This window comes from Schistocerca nitens, chromosome 5 (genome assembly GCF_023898315.1).
Source record: "Schistocerca nitens isolate TAMUIC-IGC-003100 chromosome 5, iqSchNite1.1, whole genome shotgun sequence".
NCBI classification, from domain to species: domain Eukaryota; kingdom Metazoa; phylum Arthropoda; class Insecta; order Orthoptera; family Acrididae; genus Schistocerca; species Schistocerca nitens.
In genome coordinates, this window is record NC_064618.1 from 128,617,423 (window position 1) to 128,640,063 (window position 22,641).

Genomic DNA, 22,641 nt, shown 5'->3' on the forward strand with positions numbered 1-22,641 from the left:
TCATAATTCCTTGCAAACTATGTATGTATATTAGTTGAATTTATTCAGATAATTCATAAAACATAGTTGTGTTAAGTTATTTACTGTGTTAAGTCCTATTGAAAATAATGTAGGTCCTCTGCTGTGAAAGGAAATAACAGTTATCTGATGTCTGCATGGATTGAAATAGCAGATATAAAAAAAAGTTACATTTAGTTCAGCACATATCTCCATATTTTGCTGTCGTTCTGTGTTTTTAAGAGTTGAATAGGTGCAGTATGCCTTAAGTCTTTTCAGTCCTGTGTATAATTTTGAATCACTTTAATGAAATCTGCAGCGTATTTTTAAATGTGCATTGTTGCTTTCTTTCTTTTATTTCCTTGGAATGGTAAGTCAGATGCAAGATGAATAGTACAATCTGGTGCTGAATGTGCTCATTTAAGATTGCAAGTTCATACTAAAAATTAATATAAGTGGAAACTGATCTTTCAGTTCCACTATTTTAAACATTAACATTTTATGGGACGGGAAAGTTAAGTGGGTTCTACAGAGAGTGTCGGTCTGCTGTTCAGATTGTTGCATTCTCATCTCATCGGCGGAAGGCTTAGCAGAGTTCAGACCATCTGGTGCTAAGGGCTTGCAGGGGATCACGTGTAAGGTTCCATGAGGTGAACCCACTGTGCTACGGTAGGTACTGCGCTTGTGCATTGCAGGAGGAGCAGCAGATGTGGTTACTGGTTTGCAGGTCAGCGCAGCACCCCGAGTGTCATCGACGCGACGGTCAACGGTCCTGGCACAGTGACTCACCACCCCTCACACAGCAGCCAGCGATCCACCCGTGCCCGGGAGTGGGGGCAGGGGCGCATCACTCACGCACACGACTGCTCGCACGTTAGTGCACACATCTGTCCACCTGCCATTTGTGTGCAGCTACAAGTTTCCCGACAATTGGAATTCCCTGAATAGTCTTGATTTCCTGTTCTGTTTCTTTCTCACATGTTTGTGAGGCTGTGGTTTGATTAAGTTAATTTTGCTAATAGCCGGCTGAGAGCGTTATCAGCAGATTATTGCTCTGCTTTGACCTTGCTCTTTTCATTGCTTGAATAAATTAAAAGGCATAATTTTAGAATTAATATAAAATCAAATATTTTTATATAAGAGAAACATCTTATATGATAAATGTTAACTGTTCATTCTAGGGGGGGGGAGGGGGGGGGGCTTTTGTGAAAACATATTAAACATCTTTTGTGTGTAAATGTGCAGGCAAGTTTTATTGATCAGTGCGCCACATATAATTCTCTTTGTCTTTGAAATGCTTTTCAATTTATTCATTTCACATTATGAAATTATATGAGTAGTAATAAGGTTATCAAATGTGTGGTGCACTGATTGGGAGTACTGATTATTATTGTTGGTGTGTTAAGGTTTTGCATCTAACATATTATTCTCAGTGTTTTTAAAAATTATTGTTTAATTATTATGACCTGCTGGTGATTAATTGTGCATAGAAATTTTTGGAATTGCTATTTCGTAGCTATCAAGTACTTTTAAAAGGGTAAAAATGTTTTCACAATAGCCAACAAAAAGCGCTGGGCCTATTTTATACTTCTTTCCTGTGTTCATTATTGATGTCTTTTGAATTTGTGTTGAAAATATTATATCATATTAGAGGTAGTATTAGATATGACCATCAAATTTTTTTCCTTTAGTTTAATCAGTTTCTTAATTGATTTGAAAAAAAAAAAAAAAAAAAGTGGAACACCAACCCTGAGGCAGTAGAGAGTACTCATTAACTACCCAAACTGGAGTATGGCTTGTATACACAGATATTGGATTACTTACAATTTTCTTAATCAGGTAAAAAATGAAAAATAGAAAAAAAAAGGTGCTATAGGAGTGAAAATGCCACTTCAAATTTGTAGATGTTGTGTTCTTCCTCAGCTGTTCTTCTTTCGGCAGCTGGTCCATACATACACTACCTCTGTTTCAATAAGTTTCACTTTTTATAGTATTCCACTCTGGTAGATTGGTAAATAACATCGTTTTTGTGACTTACCTTTGCAGTACCTGAAAAAGGTGTTAGTTGCACAAAATCGTGCTTACTAATTCTCTAGACAAATGGAAAGAAACAGGTAACTTAACTTTGTAGCAGTGTTTTGATAATTGGTTTAGAGCCACAGACAGTGTTGGCATGTCTCCAACATTCTAATTCTGTCCTGGTGCTGTACTTGAGAAGTTAGATTTGCAGTCACCTATTCTAATTCATGGAACACACTCTTTCTCTCACATACTTTCACATCTCTCACACACTTTCACATCTCTCTCCCTATCTTTCTTAACCTCATCTTGAACTCTCTCTCCCTATTTTTCCTACACTCTTTTGCAACTCTCCCTCACTCTCTGCTCTTTGCCGGCCGCAGTGGTCTCGCGGTTCTAGGCATGCAGTCCGGAACAGTGCGACTGCTACGGTCGCAGGTTCGAATCCTGCCTCGGGCCTGGATGTTTGTGATGTCCTTAGGTTAGTTAGGTTTAAGTAGTTCTAAGTTCTAGGGGACTAATGACCACAGCAGTTGAGTCCCATAGTGCTCAGAGCCATTTGAACCATCTCTGCTCTTTCATCTTCCCATCTCCCTCATCCCATCTCCTCCTCTGAAAATCACAAAACCATTTCCTATTTTGCCCCACTCTTTCATACGAAAACATCTTCTCATTCCCCCATTTATTCCTTCTCACCGCTGCACTACTCCCCTGTCCTCCTCCCTGCCACTCTCTCTCTTATCACTGTTGTCTTCCCTTCCACTCTCCTTATATCCTGCGTACTCTGTCTCTCCTTTCCACACCTTCCATTATATACATCTTCACTTGCACACATTTGTGTGTGTGTGTGTGTGTGTGTGTGTGTGTGTGTGTGTGTGTGTGTGTGTGTGTGTATTCTCTGAATATGCAGCAGTGACTTGTGGAATGTTTGAAATAAACCTTTGAGCAAAATATTATACACATAATTGTAGGACATTCCATCATCAGATTTGAAACTCACTGTTGAACTTTCGGGCTCCTGACACCAAAGTTACCATCTGCATCGTAGAATACCAACCATGGAAATTTTATTGTAGTGTTGATCTTATTTGTGGCTAGACGATTTCTGAAATTATTACCTACATACTGTCATGGTCTCGACCTTTCACAAGAGTGTTTAACAGCATATGTCATAAAGTACAGGGTGAGCACAAAGTCTTGCCCTGATTATAACAATTTATTACAGAATAACCATTTGACATTATAATTTACATTTGATGCCGTTACATAGGTTAGTGTTACTTTTATTTTTAAGACCACTTACGTGTGCTCCCTGGGTAGCTCGGAGAATGTCGAGGCAGTATGCCAGTTCCCACCAGGTGTTTCATAACGTGTTCCGTCACAGTACCCACAGCAGCTTGTATCCTAGCCTTCAGTTTCTCGATGTTAGCAACTGGTGTGACGAGGAATCTGTCCTTGATATAGCCCCAGAAAAAAAAGTCAAGGGGCTTAATGCCTGGAGAGCGGGGTGGCCAGGGTGTTGGACTGTTCCTTCCAATCCGAAAATGTTTCATCCAGGAAATCATGCAATATCAAAGCCCAGTGGGAGGGGGGGTTGCTCCATCTTGCTGGAAAAGTATCCATGGTTGATTTTCACTAACTGTGGGGCAATGAACTGTTGCAAAACATCTAAGTAAATTTTAGTGGCAATGGATTTTTCCGCAAAGAAAAACTGTCCAAAAACCTTGTTGTGCATGAGGCCGCACCAAACATTCACTTTTTCGTTGTCTCTCTGTAACTGTACAGTAGTATGTGGAGACTCTGAACCCCATGTACAGATATGCCTTCTTACAATTCCACTGACATGAAAGGTGGATTCATTGATGAAGCACATGTGATTTGAGTAATTGTTAGCGCCATCAATCCTGTTGACAATCTCAGTTGCAAGGCCTGCACGATTTGCACTTGGTAAGCATGCAACCTAAGCCTTTCATGAAGAATCTTCAACACACTTGCTTGCGGTATTTGAAGTTTACGTGATGCTTGACGAGTTGATTTAGACGTACTCCATTGAAATGATTGCCAAACATGATCAACAGTTGCATCATTCACACGAGGCCTGCCACTTTGAGGACTATCTTCAAAGCTGCCTGTTTAATTAAACTTTGCATACGATCACTTTATTGATTAAATGTCAGGAGGGCTGTGTCCATAAGAAGCCTGAAATTTACGCTGAACACTGATGGGCGATTTCGTTTTGTGAAACCAAAGCACACACTGTGCTTTCTGCTGCTTCGACGCCATTTCGCCAGCAACTAACCTTACCTAACAGACCACATCGGTGTTGTAGAGCACTAGCGCCATCTATTGGTCACAACAACTATTAACACTAACCTATGTAATGGCATCAAATGAAAGTTATTATGTCAAATGGTTATTCTGTTATAAATTTTTATAATCAAGGCAAGACTTTGTGCTGACACTGTATATTTTTATATTATTAAACATTGGGTAGAGTTATTTAATTATCTTGACAACTTTATTATATTGTGAAAGTCAGTTCAAAAAAACATACAGTTTCCAAATGTGCATGCAGTTCATGACCTGTGAGAAAAATTTAATTTCTTTGTCTTATGACGTGTCAGATAAATGTGAAGTTTTATTGTCATCCTTCAGTATGAATTTCTTAGATTCATTATTTCCTGCATGGTAAATGTTATGTAGTTCGCTAGCAAATGAACAAAGTATTGCTTTAAAGGATGGGATTAACAGATGAACACAGTAGCTCTTGGTACCAATGCAATACATTGAATTGTATCGTAGAGTTTCTGCAACCTCTAGCTTGTAATATCACACCAGTACAATTTTGTGACTTCTAAAACTAAGGTAACTTTTGCTGCCGCAATAAACCAGTATTTTCAAAATGTTGTTAGATTCCTGGGTGTAGAGAACTCCTTAATGTCATCTGTTAACAGCAGTAGAATATCAGACATATATTTGACTGAATTGTTTGTAATCGTTGCTGAAGAACTTTACATATTTTGATTGTTGATAAAATATGATGACTCTAATTGCAGTGTAAAGTTGTTCCTTTTTATGCTGTTTTGTTAGTTGCATGGGTATTTGTAAACAGTTCCATGTATCAGTTCCAAAATATTGCAGGAACATAAATCTTTGTTTTGTCCTTGGGACCAGTGGTTTGAACCTTCATAACAAGAAATGGAAAGCTAATGAGAATGAAACATATGGGTATGTGACACAAGGTTTCAGGCCATTAAATGTGACCAGATACAGACTGCAGTTATATAAATTATTTTATTTGAATCAACTGTGGGTTCTTAATGAAATATTGTAAATTAGCTAAACAAACAGTGTTTTTGGCCTTTTTTCTCAGATTTATTATTAATGTTATTGCACAACCTAGGCTTCGGGTTATAAGCTCATTTTCAAGTACATTACCGAGTCCCAACGATGGTAATGCACATCATCTTTGGGAATCGGTAATGTATTTAAAAATGGGCTTATAACCTGAAACCTCCCTGCCTCAGTCGCCCCCTCACGGCTCCCTGCCTCAGACGCCCCCTCACGGCTCCCTGCCTCAGACGCCCCCTCACGGCTCCCTGCCTCAGACGCCCCCTCACGGCTCCCTGCCTCAGACGCCCCCTCACGGCTCCCTGCCTCAGTCGCCCCCACCACCCCCAGCACTCCTTTCCTTGGCTGCCCGCCCCCTCCCAACACACCTCGCCGCCAATCACCCCTACTCACACACTCCCCTCCCTGCCAGTCCAATCACCCATCCCCCCCAACACCCCCTGCCTCAGCGGCTATCCCTCAATTCCTTTTGTCTCTGTCAGTGACCCGCACATGCCCTTTGCCTCAGTCAGTGGCCCGCTGTACTCTTCCCCTTCTCCCCTCCATTCTTCCTGTTCACCCTTCTTCCACATCTTGCTTTTTCCGCACCTTGCTCTTTCCACGTCTTGCTCTCATCTTGTTCTTTCCCTATTTTCCTCTTTCCTCTCTATTTCCGTCTGGAGGCAATATCATATTGCTGGATTGGTGGGGAAGGAAACTGGTTGTGTCCTTCTCAAAATAGCGTGGTCTTTCCTTCCCAAAGGAACTATTCTGGCCGAGAAAGATTGAGGGAGTCAAAAAATAAGTAAATCGGTTTTGCGCCATCATAATGAAGATCTTAATTTCACATAAGAAATAAATCTCACACAACTGAATAAATCTCACACAACTGACATAAGGTGTGCACATTGGAAGAGTAATTGTCCCTTTAAAAAAAATTGAGACTCATTATGATTTCTTTTTGTACCACTTCCTACCAATGAATTCTTGCATCTTTAGAGTAGAGCCTGTTCGTTATTATTCATAATGTATTTTTTTCTAAACATGATTATGAAATCCTACATTGTATCTCACATCAGTGTGTACAATTCACTCTGACTGAAAATTTTTAGGTTTTGAAACCAAATATAAACTTTATAGTCTCTTTCTTTCATACAATAGAAATCTCAGTCACACTTTTTACCTAATTGTGCATTTGAACCATTCAGTCACTCTCTCACTAATCCTCCTTCGGTATTATCACAGGATCTGTTGTAAAATCCTAATAGATTTTGATAACGTGCTAACAACAGTTTGTGAAAAAAATTAAATATGTTTATGAAATGGAAACAGAAATGCCGAACTCCTTTACAAATATTCTTTCACAAAGGGAAATTAAAGACAAGTGCTTCTAGTCAGTTGCAATAGCATTCCTAAAATAAAACTTAAGGGTATCAGTGACAGTGTTGTTGTTGAGACACACATCATTGTGAAAAAAGATCTTGGGCCTTAATGCAAGAATGGATCCTTGCCATATTCGTCATGGAATGGCTCCTCCTTTGACCATCATTCATTACAGAGCAGAATTAGTTCCCTATGAATGGGAGAGAATACGAAAAGATAATTGGAACTTTACTCTCAAAACATTTGCATTTTATCACAGGAACAACATATTTTGAACTCATGTCATGAGTTCTACATGACATTGCACTCTTCATGAGGGTTTCGGCATCTCTTAATTACAAGAAATTATCTACAACAAAAAATTTTCATAGTCCACATGTTACTGAAAATACTGGCATGTTGGATATCTAGCCATTTTTAAAGCAAACAACAAATCAAGTTATTCATGATGGACAAACATAAGTAGCCACAAATATGAGGGTGCTCTAGAAAGTAACGCACCACTTTTTTTTCTCAGCCTAAAACAGTGCTATGATTGCGAGACATTACTTATGTATTATTTAAAGTGTCTTGAGTGAGCACGCCAAGTTTCCTTCTCTTCGACAGATAACGTAGTTGCAGTACAGTTTCATAATGGCGGTCAAAGCCTATGGAGCATCTGCTGTCGACAGAAGAACAGTTACTCACTGGGCACAGAGGCTGAGATCATCAGAAGGCAGTTCGGCAGAGCTTCACGATTTGCAGCAGTCAGGGAGACCATCCACGGCTGTCACAACTGATATGTTGCAGTGAGCTGAAGTTGTCATTCATGAGAACAGACACATTATGACTCAGCAGTTGGTGCCACATCTGTCAGTCAGCAAAGGAAGTGTGGATGCACAAGTCTGAGGACTGCTGAACACATCGCAAAATAGGGTTGGACAGTGTTACCCCATCCACTCTACAGCTGTGACCTAGCCATCTTGGACTTCCACTTGTTTGGGGTGTTAAAGGATGCTGTTCGTGGAAGACATTTTGAAGAGGTTAAGGAGATAATTCACACCATGAAGCTTTGGCTCTGCCACCAGGACAAGGATTAGTACTGACAGGGCCTACATGCCCTTGTTTTGTGCTGGAGAAAGGCCATAGAATGGGATGGAGATTACGTGGAAAAATAGGTGTTGTTGATAAAACACCATTCTTTCCTGTGTGTAATTCTTATTATGTTCAGTAAAGAATTGTTGAAGAAAAAAAAATGCAGTGAATTACTTTCTGGACAACCCTCGTTGTTTTAAGTGAGCTGAGGGAAGTGTAATAGTGCTACTACAGTTCATGTTATGTCTTAGTGATATGGTGGATAATATTAGTTTCAATCTTAATCTTTAGACAGAGCAGGGGGTGGGGGTGGAGGTGGTGGGGGAACCACCCACTGATGCTCAGAATGACGTTCAGTTTGAACGGAATTCTATCAAAGAAGGGGCAAACATTATTATATAACAAAAATTTTACCACTAGATAGCACTGTGGCATTCAACATTTGTGCTACTGTTTGGTAAGCCGATCTGCCATGGCAAGGTACTACCACGTTGGATGAGAATAATGGATTTTAATTGTCTTTAGGCCAAACACACACAAATTGCAACAATGAAATCGCTTTTTAATTGTCGTGAGACTGGCAGAAGTCATGTTCAGTATGCTGTCCATCATTTTCTGTCTCAAGTTGAACTTGAGAAACAGCATGTTCCACAACAAATTGCAGTGCCTCAGGGGTCACATTCAGAATGCATTGCACAATGTGTGCCATCAGTTCAGCTTTGTTTGTAATCTGAGCACTGAATACAGCATCTTCCATATAACCCCATAGCCAGAAGCCACACGGATTAAGAGCAGATGATTTGTATGGACATGCTTTAGGAAAATGACAGCTGATAATTCTAGAACATCCAAAATACCTTTGCAGCAGCTCCTTCCACAACTGTGCCTTGTGTGGAGGAGTGCCATCTTGCATAAAAATGATACTGCCCACACATCCTTCCTGTTGAAGGGTGAGGCAAGAGACGCTTGTAGATTTAACAGTTATGGTAAAGGTAACAGTACTCATTCCCTCAAAAAAGTATGATCCATTCTCCTGAAAAAATGTGAGCCTATGATAAATGATGCTGTGAACTTGCTCCATGGAGTTACCTTTACAGAATGAAATCATACTGGTTGATGTGCGAGTGGATTTTTTGTTGCCAATGTTCTGCAATTCTGTGTATTGACATATCCTTGGATATGAAAATGAGCTTTGTCTGTCCTCAAAATGTTCCACAGACATTCATTGTCCACTTTCTCATGAGCAAGAAATTCTAGAGCAGACATTTGTCTCACTGGCAGGTCAGCATGAAGCAGCTCCTGAACATGGGTAACTTTGTGTGGATAGCAGTGCAGGATGTAACATAGAATTTTATGCACTGTGTTCACAGCCATGTCCAAAGTTTCAGCAGTTCCTCGTGCGCTGAAGTTGATACACCACCTACGTACTGTGGCCACATCTATTGATGTCAGCTCAACTGTTTTTCTCCCTCTGGCACATTACTTTTCAAAATAATGTATTATTTCCAATGTCTTAATCATTTTCTCCAGATCCTTGACAGACATTGGACCAGTGCCCTTTTTCATAGCCTTGAGTATCTGCAACTTCGGCAGAGATGCTCTAGCCCAGTCACTGTTCGTTCTTGTAAAAGAGCTTTACTATCAGTATGTTTCCTGCAGTGAGACAGTCATGCCTTGCATATCAGATGGAAACTGAGGAACAGCCATGTACTCTACATCTTTTATTTTGCTTATTCTGCCACTTAAAGCACCATCTAGTGCTAAAAGCTTTGTTCAGTCACCCCCCCCCCCCTCCCCCCATAATTTTTCCCTCTTCATCAATAATATTCCATTCAAAATTGATGTCTTCTGGATGATTCTTTTTATTCAGCATCACAGCACTATCATAACCGGTGTCAAACAAGTCGTGCAAGGAGTTGTATGTTCCAGGAAGACAAACATGGAAGCAAATGTAGCTGTAAATCAATACTAAACTGCCTATTTGAAGGTCAGGCTGAGATAATAACCATGTTTGTGTTTTATGCCCGTTCTTGTACGTAATTTCCTTGTCAAGGCTTGTTGAAAGTCATGGTCAGTTCTTACTCACTGTTTTATCAGGTTTGTTTCCCTCCCTCCCTCCTTCCTTCCTTCCCCCACTCTCTCTCTCTCTCTCTCTCTCTCTCTTTATTTGCTTTTGTTAAAAGTATTTGATAACCACACTTGTATCTTCATGGTAAATAATTGTATTAATCAACATCATAAAATGTAGAAGTGCCAAGCTGTATTTTTTGTTCACGGTTCTTTAATCAGTTTGAAAGTTGGTATTGTCTCTGTGCATATGGCAGAATTATATTGCTTTAAATTTCTGTGGCATGTTTTACGTGTAGAACGAAGTTTATGTGGTTTCTAGGCTGCCCAAGTTGCTCATGAATGGAATTGCTCATTGCCATTATCAGTAGTTCACAGAAGAGTGTTTACTTCAACTCACTGGTATTTGAATTATGTGAATAAATGCAATATTTATAAAGAGCTGGAAACTCTTGCTACTGGTCAGGTTGTCGTTGTTTGTAACTATGAAAAGCACATTCTTCTGAGAGAGCCATGAATTACTAGAGCACAATCACAATAAAAGCTGTTGATAATTCTGTTGTAATTTGCTCTTAAGAGACATTTTGTTTTATTGACTACTTATTGGTTCCAATCCATTACAGATTTTGTCGATTAACACTATCCAGTCACAATAATATGACCACCTCACAAAAGCATGAATAACCTCCTTTTGTAGTGTGGACCACTGTGAGATGTGCAGTAGTAGAGTCAATGAGGTTCTGAAAGATACCAACAGGGATGTAGAGCCATGCTGACTCTAGTGCCATGGTCAGCTGCAATAAGTTTCTCGGATGAGGATCAGTGGCGTGAACAGCCCGATTGAGGTGGTCCCACGGATTCTGGATTGGGTTTAAATTTGGGGAGATTGGTAGCCTTGAAAGTACAGTTAACTTATCCTGCTGCTCTTTGAACCATACATGTACATTGTGAGCTGTATGACATGTTGCATTTTCCTGTTCATAGATGCATCGTGCCGAGGAAAAGCGAGCTGCATGTAGGGGTGGATATGGTCTCCATACTTGTGTTGATACATTGTGCCTCTCAGAATGGTGAGATCACCCAGGGAATGCCACAGCAGCATTCCTCAGACCATAACACTTTCTCTCTTGTTGCGGGGTGTTTGCTTTCAGACTTTTCACACTTTTCATACCAACAGCCAAATGTTCAGTGGTACATAGAACATGGTTCATCGGGAAAGGCCATCTTTCCATTCAGTGGATGCCCAGTTGCGATATTGGCATGCAAATTTCAGGCTTTGTCGCTGCTGAACAGTGTAGTCAGAATTTATGCACGAACCAGGCACCTGATGCAGAGGCTCATAAGCAGCATGTTCACTTAATGGCCATTGGAGAGATACTGGTAGTAGCCCCTTATTTCATGTGGGTGGTCATTCACTCAACAGTTGCACATCTGCCCACCCATACACATGTGTGCAGCCATCATTTACCCCTGTTATCTGTGGACTATGGTGCACCACAGTTCCCTCTGCCTCAGCACCGGTTTTGGGCTGCGCCACTTTGTCGTGCACGGTATACTTCAACCACAGCAGCAAGCAGACAGTTTACAAACTTTGCCACTTTGGAAATGCTTCCACTCTTGATGCAAAAGCCAGTGATCAAGCCCATATGGAAGTCAGATAAATCACACTGTTTCCGACTGTACTGTTTACTGCGTTCTTCCTACACACTTCATATACAGGGTGTTTCAAAAATGACCGGTATATTTGAAACGGCAATAAAAACTAAACGAGCAGCGATAGAAATACACCGTTTGTTGCAATATGCTTGGGACAACAGTACATTTTCAGGCGGACAAACTTTCGAAATTACAGTAGTTACAATTTTCAACAACAGATGGCGCTGCAAGTGATGTGAAACATATAGAAGACAACGCAGTCTGTGGGTGCGCCATTCTGTACGTCGTCTTTCTGCTGTAAGCGTGTGCTGTTCACAACGTGCAAGTGTGCTGTAGACAACATGGTTTATTCCTTAGAACAGAGGATTTTTCTGGTGTTGGAATTCCACCGCCTAGAACACAGTGTTGTTGCAACAAGACGAAGTTTTCAACGGAGGTTTAATGTAACCAAAGGACCGAAAAGCGATACAATAAAGGATCTGTTTGCAAAATTTCAACGGACTGGGAACGTGACGGATGAATGTGCTGGAAAGGTAGGGCGACCGCATACGGCAACCACAGAGGGCAACGCGCAGCTAGTGCAGCAGGTGATCCAACAGCGGCCTCGGGTTTCCGTTCGCCGTGTTGCAGCTGCGGTCCAAATGACGCCAACGTCCACGTATCGTCTCATGCGCCAGAGTTTACACCTCTATCCATACAAAATTCAAACGCGGCAACCCCTCAGCGCCGCTACCATTGCTGCACGAGAGACATTCGCTAACGATATAGTGCACAGGATTGATGACGGCGATATGCTTGTGGGCAGCATTTGGTTTACTGACGAAGCTTATTTTTACCTGGACGGCTTCGTCAATAAACAGAACTGGCGCGTATGGGGAACCGAAAAGCCCCATGTTGCAGTCCCATCGTCCCTGCCTCCTCAAAAAGTACTGGTCTGGGCCGCCATGTCTTCCAAAGGAATCATTGGCCCATTTTTCAGATCCGAAACGATTACTGCATCACGCTATCTGGAAATTCTACGTGAATTTGTGGCGGTACAAACTGCCTTAGACGACACTGCGAACACCTCGTGGTTTATGCAAGATGGTGCCCGGCCACATTGCACGGCCGACGTCTTTAATTTCCTGAATGAGTATTTCAATGATCGTGTGATTGCTTTGGGCTATCCGAAACATACAGGAGGCGGTGTGGATTGGCCTCCCTATTCGCTAGACATGAACCCCTGTGCCTTCTTTCTGTGGGGACACTTGAAAGACTAGGTGTACCGCCAGAATCCAGAAACAATTGAACAGCTGAAGCAGTACATCTCATCTGCATGTGAAGCCATTCCACCAGACACGTTGTCAAAGGTTTCGGGTAATTTCATTCAGAGACTACGCCATATTATTGCTACACATGGTGGATATGTGGAAAATATCGTACTATAGAGTTTCCCAGACCGCAGCGCCATCTGTTGTTGAAAATTGTAACTACTGTAATTTCGAAAGTTTGTCTGCCTGAAAATGTACTGTTGTCCCAAGCATATTGCAACAAATGGTGTATTTCTATCGCTGCTCGTTTAGTTTTTATTGCCGTTTCAAATATACCGGTCATTTTTGAAACACCCTGTACCTTTCATTGCTAAAGCCATCTCCGAACAGTTATTGCACTGAAATCACTGAGTGAGGTGGCGCAGTGGTTAACACACTGGATTCACATTCGTGAGGACAACGGTTCAAGCCTGCGCCTGACTATCTCGACTTAGGTTTTCCGTGATTTCCCTGAATTACTCCAGGCAAATGTGGGATGGTTCCTGTGAAAGGGCGCGGCTGATTTCCTTCCCCATAGTCGAACATAGGTGGTGGTCACATTGATGTGACTGCACCCTGTACAAAAAAGTGTTGAGGATTAATTATAATTTGTTACTCAAGTATTGTAGAGAAGTCTTACAAAGATGTTGGATTGACTGCTGTCAAGAATCTGTAAATGTCCAGAAGAAAATCCTTCTCTTATATGCTTCACAAAATGAGTGTATAAAATTAGGCGTGCCAGGCAAATTATGGAGAGATACAAACATTTGGGTTTTTATGGGGAATGGAAAAGGACATAGGGCCTATCCTGTTATTTCAAAATCATTCTTAAAATATCACAAGAATAATGTTGACTGAAACTTAATTATGTAAAGGTCTAATAGATGAAGCAAGATTATTTCTTCTGTGTTGGCTGAATGCATTTTTAGTTGATACGCATTGCTTGCCACTCAGTATGGTACATATTTTACAAATCCAAATACATGCATGTTTGTAGGAGGAAACTTGGAATAAAACTAATTTAAGGATGAAAATAAAGGGCTTAAAAATGTGTTGAACATATTGTGATACGGCCTATTAATCAAAACAAAAAAAACAATTCCAAGTAAATTATTTGCAAGTTTGGGTGTGTGTCTTCGTGTGATACTAGTTGATTGGTGTACTGTTACTGTGCTGTTCATTACGTACAAATACTTCACTACCTTTTTTTCTTATCTTTTCCTCTACTTTTTAGCAACGGAAGCCTACCATACCACAGGTGAAACCGTGATGTAATTTTATCCTATGGTTTAACCAATGGAATGGCCTGTCCTCGTTGCTGAAAAAATATCCTTGTTGCAGAGTACCATCTCAGACACTGTTCGATTGTCTTTTGAAATTACTTAGGCACACAGGCTATCTAGCACTGCAAAAGGTAAATAGTGGAAGACTTGGCTCAGTCTGACACGGAGGACCATTTGCTACATTTTGTGGAGAATAATTCTGGAACCAGTGCATGATTAGGATCAGCACAGGGTGTGAGTCATCTTACCAGGGGTCATACATCCTCTCTACCCTTACCGTCTTAAATATTTCCAAGCCATAAAGCCACAAGGCTACAATTGCATTTTCCAAGTTTTATCAATGGCTGCTTCAAAAGTGTACTGCAGCTCTGCTGTTTGCATGTGAAATTTTATTTTCTGTCGAAGCAAGGTTTGTAAGGGCTGTTGTGAATTTTCATAATCATTCATTCACCATAGTCAATAGATCTCATCAATGAGAACCTTAATGGATGCTGAATAAGTGAAGGTGTACATTAAAAAAAAAAAGTAGGCTGAGGAAAATTTCCATACAGTTGCAAATCAAGGGCATCAATTTGTTTCTCAGTCAATGCATAAGCAGGTCTTGTGGGTGACAGATTAGTGAGGCTATATGTGCTGCTGTAGAAGTTAAATAGGGCTGGTAATTAGGACTTTCTTATTACAGTGCTGTTTTTCTTGCTGGAGCATATGCCATGTCTGCGAAGACTAGGGATGTGGGTTTTCAGTCAGCACATTTTTTGCAGCAGTGTGTGAAAACATGTCTCGCAGACATTTCAGGATCACAAGATTCATTCATTGGGTTGGCCTCCTCATTGCCAACACATTTGGTTGGCGAAGGGGGGGGGGGGGGGGGGTGTCACTTAGCGGAACCGTTTATGCCACTTCAGTCGGTGATGTGTAGACATGGCAGGATACTGTCTTCATGCAATTCACCATGTACAACAACTAAATCTCTTAAACATTACATACCATATTTTATGGACTATAAGATGCACTTTTTTCTTCAAAAAATTGCCTTCAAAATTCAGGTGCATCTTATGCTAGAAATAAATATAAAAATCCCAGTTTGACTTAAAATTCCCACCAGTCTTAAAAACGGCCATTTATTCAATGCCTCAGGAAACATATCTTTGTTTGGCAGCATTGGATTCAACTGACATCAGCAATGCAGCGATGCAACACACATGAGTTGAATTGTGGGAATTCGCAAGCTTGCTAATACTGTCTCCCTCCCACCGCACCATCACAAACCCAGAACACTGCCTAGTGTGTGATATGTCATTGCAGTCTATGGTGCCAGTGAACTGGAATAGAAAGTGATCTGTCTTATCAGTAACAGTACAATATTTTTGTTAGTAGCTAGTTTTGTAATGGAAAAAATAAAAGCATTCAGATAATGTGGGCTATAAATTGCTAGTAATAGCATATGCGGAACAACATGGAAACAGAGCAGCTTAGCAGCATTTTGGCCCTCTACCAACGGAAAGAATTAGTCACAATTGGCAAGTTAGTAAAGAAGAATTGGAAAAAAAGAGAAGAATTGGAAAAAAAGAGGAAGTCTAAATGTGCAAATAGAGGCCTGAATGCAAAATAAAGTTGTATTGAAATGGATTCAAGGACACTGTCAAAATGGCATTGTAATTAACACAAAAAATATTAAAATGCATTCTTTCAAGCTAGTGCTACAGTGGAACTTAACAGACTTTAAGGGTAAAGCTGGTTAGTGCTACAGGTTTATGAACCGTCATGGGCTCAGCAGGTGAACCAAAACCAAGATATCTCAGAAAGTGCTACAAGGGTATGAAGAGGAAATATTATCTTTCCATCATTATATTATTCAACATGGAACTAAACCAGATACCGAATATGGATGAAATTCCTCTGACAATTGATGTGCCAAGTAACAGAACTGTTGCCATGAGGGATATTAAAACTGTAACTATAAAAACAAATGGACATAAAAAATGCACTACACTCTTGTCCTTTCATGTTGTGCTAACAATACTAAATGTAATCCAAAGATCATTTCCAAATGAAATACTGTCAGGTGGTTGTGTTCAGTTATGTTACAAGGGTTGGATGGAAGAGGCTGGTATGAAGCTATGGATTAACAGATTGTGGGAGAGAAGGAAAGGTTCTCTTCATATTAGATCAGTTTAGTAGCCATTCGAAAAATTCTGTGAAAGAGAAACTGGGATAGGGAAATACAGAGCCTGCTGTTATTCCGGGAGGACTTGTTCACAATTGCAACCTCTTGATGTCTCAAAAAATAAACCATTTAAAGTGCACATGAGAGAGGAATGGAACAGTTGGATGATAGATGAAACCCAACATGAATTCATGCTGAAGGGAGCTTTTAAATGACCTTCAGTCAAAAAAGTGTGTTTGTGAATAAAACAGTCAATGTGTAGAATGAGAGAAGATACTAATGTTAAATCTTTCAAGAAGTGCGACATAGTAATGCTCTCGATGGCAGTGAAGACAATGATGGTGACACAGTTAAAGAAGAAAGTTCAGATGATGATTTTCAGGGATTTTAAAGGTCACTTCAGTTTTATAATCTAAGATTTATTTTTTTTTTTAGTCTGGCTTTGCAGTCTAATAACGAAAATGTATTTTTTTTAAAAATAGCTTAAAAATTAAGGTGCATCTTATAGTCTGTAGTGTGTTATAGTCTGTAAAATACGGTAATTTCCTATGCCAAAGAGCGAAAGGATACAGTCCTATGGGTGGATGCCAAGGTGCATCTTATAGTCTGTAGTGTGTTATAGTCTGTAAAATACGGTAATTTCCTATGCCAAAGAGCGAAAGGATACAGTCCTATGGGTGGATGCCATGCTTAGCACCTTCTCTGGGCAAATGTTTTGAATAAATATTTCGTCAGACCACACCTTTGAAAACATTTTTGTATCGCAGCCAGCAAATTTTTCCAGAGGTATATTAGACTTTATTTTATGAGTACTACTACCTCTGAAGGAGATAGAATTTCAGTACTATCAATAGGTGCACATAAAAGTACATACACTAGCTTAGCTTTTGAAACTAACAGTTCCTCCCCAGGGGAGTAGAAAAGATTAGGCTGGGGAAAGTTAGAAAGGAAGGGCAGGCTACTCAGACCCTAGGATGAGAGGGATCCACTTGTTGCGTGTCATTTAATTTTGTAAGTATAGTGTGCCAAATGAATAATGCTCTTACAGATGCCACATCATGCAGCAATATCCAAATGTGTATATAATAATCTTGTTTCAAATTTGATATCTTGTTCTGAAGCAGCAGCTGAATCTAAGTGAATTCTTCCATTAGGCAGTATTGTTTAATGATATGAATATTTTAGTAGCATTGTGTTTATGAACTTAAGGTAAACCTGCCAAAGTAAGTCTTTTACCCAGAGTAACAGTGAGAGATTATAGCTTACCCCTTAGTTTGAAATGCTGTTTCACAGTAGCTATATTCGGTATGAGAAGACTGGTTCTCACTTCATTGCTTTACTCACCTCAGACTTATTACTATTATTGTTTGTATTGCCTTATCGTAGATATTGAATTCAAGTTTATTTTGTTGCATCATTTAGTAGTTTTGCCCCTTTTTCCCTATTCTTTTTACTGCTCTTACACTTTCTGCTCACTGTTACCATACCTTTTCTCTTTTCTTTCTCCATTCCTGTATTGAAATATTACGGATCTTTTGCAGCGTAACTTCTTCATGATATCCTGAAAAGACCAAGTTTCACTGCAAAATTAATTAGAATTACTCAGGCACAGTATTCCACTTGAGCACAATCCGAGTATTGCATCAGTAGTAAGACTAATTCAGATAAAACATCACATGTGTCCAATTTTTGTTTGTTATGGAGAAGAGGTTTCTTTTTGCACGTTGGTACTCCAGTTCATGTTTTTTTTAATGTATCGGTTGTTATTCTTGTTTGAATTTTAAGTTTTGCTTGAGTTTGCAAAATTGAACTTTTCAGTTGTACCGTTTAAGCATGCCACACCTATTTACAAATGCTTACTGTCTGTGAATGAATATGTGGCTGTTGCTTGTAGGGAATAAAGTAGACAATCGCCTAACAACAGAGGACTAAATTCAACAGTGTTTACTTATGTTTTCACTAAACTGTGCGAGAGTGGTGCAGTGTCCAACAGTCATACTCATCTGAATGTGCAAATGAACAGGTTGTGAAAGAAGTAGAAGTCATTACCCCGATGGTAGAGCATATTCCTTCAACAAGCGCACACAGAGTATCCACACATACTGGTGTTCCACACAAAATATGGCAGACAACATAGGCATGGCCTCTGTAGTTATGATTTACAGCAAATTCAGTGCCTCCGAGAAGGTAGTCGTATGGAATTTTGTCACTCTCTAATCCAAACCACTAAGTAATACCATTAATACTGTTTACTGAAGGAGCCAGTTTCACTAATGACAGTGTCAATAATATCTCACATCAATGGTCAGCCGAAAACCTAACAGTTGTTGCACAAGATCTACGTGTAGTGGGTTTCGGACTTGGAGTTGTGCAGACTTGGGGCTCAATGTAATAATTAATTTATTAAACATATAAAAAAATCCTTCTGGATGACAAAATAGAAATATAGTTTCAGTAAAACAATATATCCTTCTGTAGCCGATAAATGTCCATAAACACAGCTCAGTAAAACAAATATATTCCATAGGATAAACAGAATTAAAAACAACCTTCGCTAGATATGTAACAACATTAACAGTTTACAGTGTATGGCCCTTGTACATAAGCAGTAATAATTATGGAGACATTCCTGCAATTAAAGAAAATATGCCAAACCAGTTCTTAGATTAAGCTAGGATCTTTTACATAACACATGACTACAAACTGGTCTACTACTACTGCCGTCACCAGACAGCTATCCCAACAAGCACCCATAGTGCTCTACCAGCTATCTACACAGTGTCTTCATAAAGTCTTATACAAAATACTTTGAGAGAACCCTCTGAATAGAACAATTAACAAAATGAATTTGCAGTGCAGATTGTGTCAACAACTGTGTTTACTTTCATGGTGAGTTCAAATAAAATCACTTTTAGCTTAATACCATTAATCACGCTCACAGCATCTAGTTTAATAAATTTAATGGCTCTCACTCAGAGTATATAGTGTAACAAATTTAATAGCTTTCGCTTACAGCGCACACAGTCTCACAGCTTTTGCGCCATATGTTACCAACAACAACTTGTCACACAACAGCAATGGTGTTACATGCAGACCATTGTTTGCTAGCAAAAATGCCCAGTTCACTGCTTATACACAACACAGTTCACAGTATGAAGCACTAAACCACTAGGGGGCATCGGTGTCCGTTCGGCCAAGAAAAGACACCTATGTCTCCACCAGACCGTTGTGTTCAAAGAGCAGTGATGCCCAGATGTCGTGACTGCACCACAGCTTACCAGCCTTGTTGAGGCCCTTCTTTTTGGCTCTACCCAGAACTAGCACTTTTGTCTGTGAGCAGAAACGCCATCGAACTGCCATCCATCTCTTCCAACTCATGTGCTGTCCAGCGTCAGACTTCCACTTCATTGCCCATCCCCAAGTGCAGCCTAAGCCACCAACCCTGGTCATGGACACAGCCCTCCATGCCCCCTACTGACAGCTGAGGATGCATCACACGCTATCTGACTGGTGTTGTGCTGGTGGCCTTCAGGAGATATCCTGCCTTTGAAGCGGAGCAAGTCGCTGCACCACTCTCATCTTACGTTATCCATCAATGCTCAGAGTGACACCAGCAGTGCCACTGACAGCACCTTCTATCAATGTGCTAGCACAAGAACAGTGCTAATGCAGATGGCAGGGTGGGACAAGAAACTAGGCATGTCACAATTTACAGTTTCATGGCACAATGTCTTTGTGGAAAAACATTATCAAGAATGCTTCTCTGAAAATGTGATATATAGCTGGTCAGTTAATAGGGCCCATATCTAGACCTATAAAATGAGCTTTCCATGTTGTTTGAAGACGTTTTCTGTGGTTACGTGAATGAATATGTCCATTTACACTTTTCAATCTGTGGAAGACACATCGGCAGAAATTGTCACATTTCATGTCCATCAAGGTCCACAGACCTTATCCCTTTAGATTTGTATTATGAATAGTGCTGCACCATAAAAGAACACTAAGAGACTTCAGAAGAGTTACATATGAAGATGCAAGAGAATTCAAAAGTATACTGAATTTGGAGATGGAATTTATGAGAATCAACTTTTAACTTATTTCCCTTAGTTTAACTACTTTTCTTGGACAAGTCAGTACTACATCCAGTCCACAGAGTAGTCAATGGGACTAGCTTTTGAGCTACCTATTACTTTTCCACTGAAAGAGGCACCAAATATGGCTAGAATTTTCCAACTCTTACTTTGTGATTGTTGCCAGATCTTGGTTTTGTGTGGATTGTATTATTAGCAGGAGAAACAGGTATGCTCTTTAAGGTTGGTGACAACAGCAGACAGCTCTGCCAATCCACCACCAATCTAGTTCACAACAGCCGTACAGTCCATCAACTGGTCTATGTACAGGATTATCATTATTAAAGTGGCATGTTGGATGGGTTATTATATGTCTGAAAACAACTGCAAGTTGCAATGGCAAATGCCAGCTGCTAGGGCCGGATTAACTGAGCTGACTGCTGTTGTCACCAGTCTTAAAGAGAACACACATTTTTCCTGCTGCTAATATGATCGACAGAAAAGCAGAATCTCACAACATTTAACCAGTAATACATACATCAAAAAAAGTTTTGCATCATCCCAGTTCAAGAACTACTGAAGATAGACATTGACTCTGGATATTATATCACACAAACAGTCCCTTTGATTGTTCAGAGATGTCAATAAACCCACCCAAAGATGTAAACAACCATGTGTGAGCAGCACCAACGAAGGGGGTCCAACAGTCGATCAGTTCCAGTCATTCCACCAGGAAGGAAGTACACGGCTCGTGTAATCTGTAGTTCAACCACTCCTAGACAGTCAATACCGTGGTTTGATCGCATCCACATTGTTACTTTGTGCTAAGAAGGGATCTTAGCGAGGGAAGTGCCTAGGCATCTCGGAGTGAACCAAAGCGATGTTGTTTGGACATGGAGGAGATACAGAGAGACAGGAACAGTCTGACATGCCTTGCGCAGACCGCCCAAGGGCTACTACTGCAGTGGATGACCACTACCTACGGATTATGGCTCGGAGGAACTCTGACAGCAACTCCAACACGTTGAATAATGCTTTTCGTGCAGCCACAGGACGTCATGTTATGACTCAAACTGTGCTCAATAGGCTGCATGATGCGCAACTTCACTCTCGACGTCCATGGCGAGGTCCGTGTTTGTAACCATGACACCAAGCAGCGTGGTACAGACGGACCCAACAAAATGCCAAATGGGCCGCTCAGGATTGGCATAAAGTTCTCTTCACTGATGAGTGTCGCATATGCCTTCAACCAGACAATCGTCGGAGATGTGTTTGGAAGCAATCCATTCAGGCTGAATACCTGAGACACACTATCCAGTGAGTGCAGCAAGCTGGAGATTCTCTGCTATTTTGGGGTGGCATTATGTGGGGCCGACGTATGCCATTGGTGGTCTTGAAAGGCTCTGTAACGGCTGTATGATCCAATTATGTAGTGAATTCAGTGTGTATCTCATGAGTTCGTAATAAAGTGAACTACACAAAAATAAAAACAATGGTTTATGAGCCCAGAGCTCTAAAAATAAATAAGGTAAAAACAGTGGACATGAGTGACATAATAATATTGTGAAATTAACAGAGGAGGATTAGAACAATCAAAAAATGTTGAGAAATAAGAAAGACATACAAAAATGTTGCAAGAAAACGAAGAATTTTGTGAAATAAGAGCGCTGAAGGACAGCAGCACTTTCACCGTAGGAGACTTTCTGATGAGAATATTGTTTACTACGTTTGATTTGTGTGATATAGTGGATGAAACAGAATTACTTGAAAAATGCAAAACACAAGGGAAAAAGAAGTAATGGCTGCAATTGGGTAGGAAACTGACCATTTGTATATGGAGGACAATTGACAAAAACGTAACGTAACATGTGTTCTGAAACGTCCAAATCTGTGTATGAGAAACTTAAAGTGATGTATAAGAGAGACACTTCTCAGAGAACTCGGCAATTGCATCCTGAACTTTTTAGTTTCAAATACAATAAAACTAGAGACATGGTAACTAATATAAGTGTACTACAGAATATAGCCTTTGAACTGAATCATTTATAGTCTGAAAAGATGTCGGACAGTATGCTCATACCCAAGACACTGTTTCTCCAAAGTGGGATTCAACATTCATTGGTGAGAAGACTGTGCAAAGTCTAATGGCAAGGTTCTTAAGAAAAGAGGAACAATTGGTAGCTAATAACAAAGAAGAGACTATTGCCTTGGATATTCATTTCAACCAATCTAAAAGAAAGGCTCTAAACTGTAGCAGTTGTGATGTACGTGGACGTTTTTCAAAAGAATGCAAGAATCCTAAGAAA

General features: G+C 40.2%; 1 protein-coding gene across 3 annotated transcripts in view; it reads left to right on the forward strand.

Annotated features, from left to right (window-relative positions):
• LOC126259967 (serine/arginine repetitive matrix protein 2-like) overlaps positions 1 to 22,641 on the forward strand; it is a 400,597-nt gene that overhangs the window by 257,592 nt on the left and 120,364 nt on the right. Inside the window, exon 8 of one of the 3 annotated variants that reach the window (XR_007546580.1) lies at positions 552 to 666. The exons of 1 other annotated variant lie outside the window; for it this stretch is intronic. The gene's annotated coding sequence lies outside the window, so the exon portion shown is untranslated. Of the gene's footprint in view, positions 1 to 551; positions 667 to 724; positions 871 to 22,641 lie in introns of all 3 variants that reach the window. One more of the 3 variants, XR_007546579.1, reaches the window with a different exon arrangement.